This window comes from Dermacentor silvarum, chromosome 9, assembly GCF_013339745.2.
Source record: "Dermacentor silvarum isolate Dsil-2018 chromosome 9, BIME_Dsil_1.4, whole genome shotgun sequence".
Classification (NCBI taxonomy): Eukaryota; Metazoa; Arthropoda; class Arachnida; order Ixodida; family Ixodidae; genus Dermacentor; species Dermacentor silvarum.
In genome coordinates this window covers 83,431,746-83,438,228 of record NC_051162.1, presented here as the reverse complement: position 1 = coordinate 83,438,228, position 6,483 = coordinate 83,431,746, and the positions used below count along the sequence as shown (strand labels likewise).

At 45.3% G+C, this 6,483-nt stretch overlaps 2 pseudogenes; one reads left to right on the top strand and one right to left on the bottom strand.

The window, feature by feature from the left end:
- The first annotated feature begins 3,999 nt into the window (after positions 1-3,999).
- LOC125939851 (uncharacterized) lies at positions 4,000-4,911 on the top strand (annotated as a pseudogene).
- Positions 4,903-5,877, bottom strand: LOC119463686 (uncharacterized; annotated as a pseudogene).
- Positions 5,878-6,483: the final 606 nt, after the last annotated feature.

The window sequence follows — 6,483 nt, the reverse complement described above, 5'->3', positions numbered from 1 at the left end:
TCACTCGTTTAGTGTGTGGACCGCCAGAAATGTTCAGCTTCGAACATTCGTGTGTTGTCGGTGTAATCACAGTCACCCAGGTTTGGCGCGCTGATTCAAGTGTGCGTCCATTCACTTAGTCTTCATACGTTGGTGATAGAGTGGGCCTAAGTTTACTTGTGAGTTGGGGTGTATGCGTCCGTAATCGCACACAGACGTGCTCATAAACAAAATCATTGACAGGAGCGTGTTGTCATTTTGACGTCACCAAGAACGACGAACTCCCCAGACAAGTTCACCGATTGGCCGCTCTCTCCCTCCCATTGTCACAAATTTTGCACACTGCCACTGTGTGACGTTGAAGCAACTGAACAGAATGCGAAACGAACAAAGATCTCCGACTTTGCCCCGGGAAGATCTCCGATCGCACCCCAGCTTCGCTGTAATATATGCAACAGTTAGGTATGTATGGTAATTCCTCTATCCTCTACGTCGAAATGTGTTGATACCGGTGTCACGGTGGAATGCCCCTTCAATTATCCCATTTTACAACACGTCACCCTCACATCAAACATGGAGAACATTTACCCTTCACCTGTCTCGAACAACACTGGAAATGATCGCTTCCATCTTAATCCTTTAAGACTTAGTGACTCCAACCAAATAAGGGAATTTATTAGCCCGACGTTTCGCAGCCAATTTGGCTCCTTCTTCAGGGGGTATTCTTCGGAGGTGGCAGTGTGCAGCTTTAAAGGTACATCGTAAGAAAAAAGGAAGGGAGAGAGAGCGAAAGGTGGGGAGACACTTGACAGGGCACCTGTTCTTGACAGACGAAAAATGCGAAAGGGTTGGGGGGGGGGAGGCTGCGGCGTTTCTGGTTGGCTGGGATTATCGATGCTGGGGGCGCTTTACCCGCGGGAATGCCATTGAAGGGGGGAGGGGAACGCGGTGTTTTGGTGTTGGTGACCTAGAGCGGTCGGTCTTTTCTTCCATTCGAAAATTCCATAGACCCTGATATACAGTTCACGTATGAGCGCGAACAAAGCGAATCGCTACCATTCCTAGATGTACAAGTTACAAGAGCTGACGGCAATCTAAAATTTTCAGTATACCGAAAACCAACCCACACGGGCTGCTACCTCCACTTCGCATCAAACCATCCGGCAAACCACAAGGCATCTGTTGTAAATTCTTTATTGAAAGGAGCCAAAACTCATTGCTCATTGGAATCAGATCAAAAGAAAGAAAGTAGAATGGTTCTTAATGAACTTAGAAGGAATGGCTATGCAATGGAATTCATTTAAAAACTACCCGACAACAAAAAAGAAGAAACAGAGTACTAGACCTCCAACCTTTCACTTCCTCCCAACCACAGAAACGAGTGTCCATCCCACACGTCAAAGGTACGAGCGAAGCTCGCAGCCAAATATTGAAAAAAGGCCTCAAGGTCGCGCACAAACCAATGAACACTTTGAATATCCTCATTCCTAAACCAAAAGACCGTCCACCATAAATAAAAGCTCAAGGCGTCGTCCATAAAATCAGCTGTGCTGACTGTCCGGCATCGTACATCAGGGAAACCAAAAATCTAAAACAAAGAATCAGACATGAAAATGACGTCAGAACAATCAACCGAATACGCAGCGCCGTCGCCAAACATTCCGAAGACTCCGACCACAATATTTCTTTCCAAGAAACCCAAATCCTCCAAACAGAGACAAACTGGTGAAAAAGGCTGCTACTGAAGTCATGGCACATTCAGAATATGGCGGGTAATATAAACTGCGTGAAGCGCATCCTACCTTCTGTGAATGGCCTTGTATATGCAACAAAGGGGAGAAAGGACCCCCCGCTCTAGGTCACCAATACCAAAACACCTCGCTCCCTGCCCCCCTTCAACGGGATTCCCTCGGGTAAAGCGCCCCCAGCATCGATCATCCCAGCCGACCAGCAACTCTGCATCCACCCCCCCCCCACCCTTTCGCCTTTCCCGTCTGTCAAGAGCAGGTGCCCTGTCAAGTGTCTCCCCACCTTACGCTCTCTCCCCCTTCCTTTCTTACGACGGACCTTTTAAAAGCTGCACAGCGCCACTTCAGAAGAGAACCCCCTGAAGGAGCCGAATTGGCTCTGAAACGTCGGGCTAATAAATTCCCTTGTTTGGTTGGAGTCACTCTTTAAGTCTTCATCAATTTTTGCAACCAGACAGGTAATTCTGTCGAAATGTTTAGTTCAATCTAAATCCTACACTCGACAGTGCAGGTATGGTAGTAAGGATGTAGAGCCTGTGACAAAGGCTATTTAGAAATAGCTGAAGTGCGTGTAGCTGTAATAAGTACGCTCCTTTCTATTAGGCAGAGGCACTCCATAGGAAATCAGATGGTCAGTAAGTTTGCCTCCAGTATTGCATTTTTAACCGCCTACGAGTTGCGAGAGTTTAAGTATCTTATAAAATTTACGTGAAAGAGAGCTGATGGACCATATCTTTGAAATAAAACCCACAGAGTTGCTGATCTGGTGGTATGCATACAGTACTGTTATCATGTTGACTAATATTGCTCAAATAGCTACAGCTTGAAATGGCATATGGAGGTTCACATGGTGACTTGCTGTGGACCTTTCAACAGTTGCCACTCCACTTGAGGGATAGGCACAACTGATGTACATTGCAAACATTTACATAGTTAAATTCTTAATTCAGTGAGGTGAGCCTTTTGAAGACAGAGTACCATTTGCGTTAGTTATTTAGTTAGTTAAATGGGGTTTAGTGGCGCAACAACGACTAAGGCTATGCTGCGTCAAACACAGGGTGTTATAAACTAAAATTTAAAAACAGCAAAAGCTGTGTTGATCTATACACTTCGTGCAGGACCTGCGTGCGGCTTTGAAAGCCGCACGCAGCGTCACTTGCACTGCAACTCGCGTGCAATAATGAGAATCGTAGCAGACGATAGTGGCTCCTTGCATAGGAAGCTATGGTGGTGCAAGTGCCCGTGGCTGGCGCATTAGTCGTTCGAGCTGGCTTTAAAGATATTGTCTTGAAGGCCAAATGCATGTGCCTCGCAATAGGCTTACTCCATAACGATCGAGGTAAGTTATCATTCTTTCATGCTTAGAATAAGTTTAGTGCGTACCCACTACCTGTGTACTTGCAAAATATTGAGACTATTTAGAATTATCGATGGCTTAGATGAAATCGCGGCCACTGGCTAGGCGGCGTTCCTTCGTTGCGACCGTGGCTTCGGGTCACGACTATTCGCAGCCATGTCGCCGCGTTTGCGGAGTGTTTCGCTTAAATTTGTTGCACAGTGTAACGACCCGTTTCTTTGTTTATGTTGTTTTCCAAATAAAGAAAAAAGTTTTGTAAAGTGCAAACAAGGGACACGGCACAAAAGGAAGGTCAAACACTGGACAGCTACTACTTTCAACTGTTTATTCCACAATGTCGTGAAATATAGTATATGAGAAATGCACATGCGTAGAAGCGTGTCTCTTTATGCACTTCTGTCATTACAAGGTTTGCACAGCTTACTTATGTGGGCCAGAAAGCCACACTTTGTTTTTCCTGCAGACCCTGCAGTTTTGGTAGCCCAGCTACCCTTCATCCTAGCTTAATTCTACAAATAGTCGTAGCGTTACCGTGCCACTAGGTATGTTTATGTTAATATGCTAGGTAACTCAGTTCACTGCTTCATGTTCCTAACAAGTAAATAAATCCTGCACAGCTCTAGCTGACCTCGCATTGCATCCCCAAATTTTGTGAAAGGTAGATGGTGAGCTAATAAGGTTTATTAAATTGTTCCCTCAATTTTGTGCAGTATTAAAATGCCTTGCATACATTTCTCTTCTCATCAGCTGGATGCCAGTAGGAACATCACACAAGCTCCCTGCACCTGTAGAGGTGGTGTCTCAGGGCAGTGAAAGCATTCTGCAGCAGTGATTACATATGTCAATCAAGAGGACACATCAACGAAGACGTCCAAAGCAAATGTGTGGAAACGGCCATCGGCGAAGCAACTTGGGATGTATAATAAGGGAGTATTTTTTCTGAAATGCACCCACCTAAGCGTCCAGATGACATGCTGGTGAAGCAACCTGTGCCCAGAGCCATAATCAACTCAAACTGCCCTTTGGGCATAATGCTCCGCCAAGAGGAGCAAGTAAAGGAAAATCTAGCAAGCTTGGACAGACTGCTCGGGCGACTGGGTCAGCCCAACAAAATATTTGGAGCAGAGAGCACTCCAATTGAAGAAGTGAGTGACGACTTCCTTCTTGAGGTAGTGGTGACGGAGGATGAACGCAACAACATTGCAAAACAAATTATTCTACACAGTGGATGCCCACAGTGGCATTGTAAGAGGGCACTGAGAATTTCAGCGAGTTCCAAGGCTCACAGGATAAAGACACGTCAAGCAGACTTTGAAATCTTGGGAAAAAGACTGGCAACGCCACACTCCTTTAAAAGCGCTGCATGTGCATATGATGTGGCAAAAGAGCCAGTCGCATGGCAAGAGTACATATCCAAAGAGGGGCACAAGGTGATTCAAGTGGGACTTGTCATCAGGCACTGCGCAGCCATGGTTGTGCTGTAGCCTGGATGGTTTGGTGGACGAAAAGCAAGGAATCCGCTTGCTAGAGATCAAGGCCCCTTCAAGGTGCGAGACACAGCCCATTGTTAATGAGAACATAAATGTGGACTGTCTCCACTATGAAGAACAAAAGCTGCAACTACGGGAAAGTCACGTCGACTACACACAAGTTCAAATAAGCATGTATGTTGTAGATGCGAGCATATGTGACTTTTACGTGTACACCCGAAAAGGGGTCGAAATGTGTAGAAGAAGAAACGATTCCTTTCTGAAAAAATTTGTGCCGAAATTAGTGTTTTTTAGGCACTACTTCCCAGGTGTGCTGAGGCGCCAAAGTCTGTATTAAACTTTAGCAGTGTTGATTTGTGAAGCATGATTTTTTTGCATAAAATGTGTGCATGCTTGCACAATACAGCAAAAATAAAAAAGAGCTGTCCAAACATTTGCTTCTGTTCAAAGCACTCACACAGTCTTGATGACAGGACCTTATAGGTTAGCCAGCACGCTGCACACATGCACTATCTTGTCGACGTGATACTTGAGTTCTGGAGTTGGCCTTTCACTCAAGATCACAAAAATCTTGATGCGTGCGTTGAATGCACCTCTCCACACGAATACAGTGAGATGCGACCTCATAAGTCTCTTCCATCTCAGCCTTCGTAAACTGCTCGTTGGCCTTTGCAAAAGGTGGCATGACAAGTGTGACATCCTTACTTTCCAAGTCGCACTTTACATGGGGGAAACCTTTGTCCGCCATCACCCTATCCCCCAGTTCCAGCAGGTTAATCAATCCAGAGTTCGCGATGATGTACGCGTTGCTCGATCTGCCACCAAACACATCCGAAATGAATGTTATGTAACCGGATGGCATGATCCCAACTAAACATTTCAGTGTAAAGTCGTTCTTGTAATTGCTCCAGCAGTTTATAATATCTGCGACTTTACCTGGCTTCTCAATTCTGTCTTCCGAACAGTCTAGAATAACCCTACAATCGGGATAGTTGCGGCAGAAAGAGGGAAGCATCGATGCTTGTACCACATCCCTCGAAAACCACTTGATCCAACCTCCGGTGCTGATGGACAGGACATCCAGAGTGGCATAGAAAATGCATGACACACTAGTTCAATGTACGCCGAACAAAACGCCTAATGCAGAGAATGTAAAGCCATGCTTCATCTTCATGACAAACAGCAGAAGCTTGCTGTCCACCGCAAGGTACAAGTACCTCTCGCCATGCACTTGTAAAGCGAGAGGTATTTTGTGAGCACATTTACAGTAGTGATGAAACCAACCTTCAAAGCTTTTTTGTTTTTACTAATTCAGAAACTTCCAGAATTTTGTAATGAATGTTCAGCTGATTTAGTGCTTTAGGTGTATGAATGGTTTCTTCAAACCGTCTAATGTCTGAACACAAGCAGGCGGTACTTTGGTGCGGGTAGACATCCCTGCCATGTTTGTTCAAGCTCTGCTGGCCTGTGCATCTGGCACATTGATGCAAACACTCCTGTGTAGTGCTGTTTTATGTCTCATGCCAACACTCTTATCTGAATGTCGCAGTTGACAATGATGTTTAGGTTCGTCCCCCTGGCACCTAGTGCGACCACATTGTCAAATGCAAGCTTGAAATTACCAGAGTGGGCCCATTCATCCTCCTGTATCAATTTAGACATATGTTTCTCATTCATTCTCAAACCACAGAGTCCAACATTGGCAATCGTGATGTAGTTCATGGTCTTGTACACTGTCAGAATGTTGCTAGGCTTGAGAAGACCAAGGGAACTTGCACTCCTAGCTCATTGGATCCCAACCCATCTCACACGTCTGAGGTTCAGTCGCTTTGCAAAACTTTTCTGAGATCTGTATTTCGAACTCAAAATCTGTTTTCATACATAAATTGGCACACTGATGCTCGAGGAC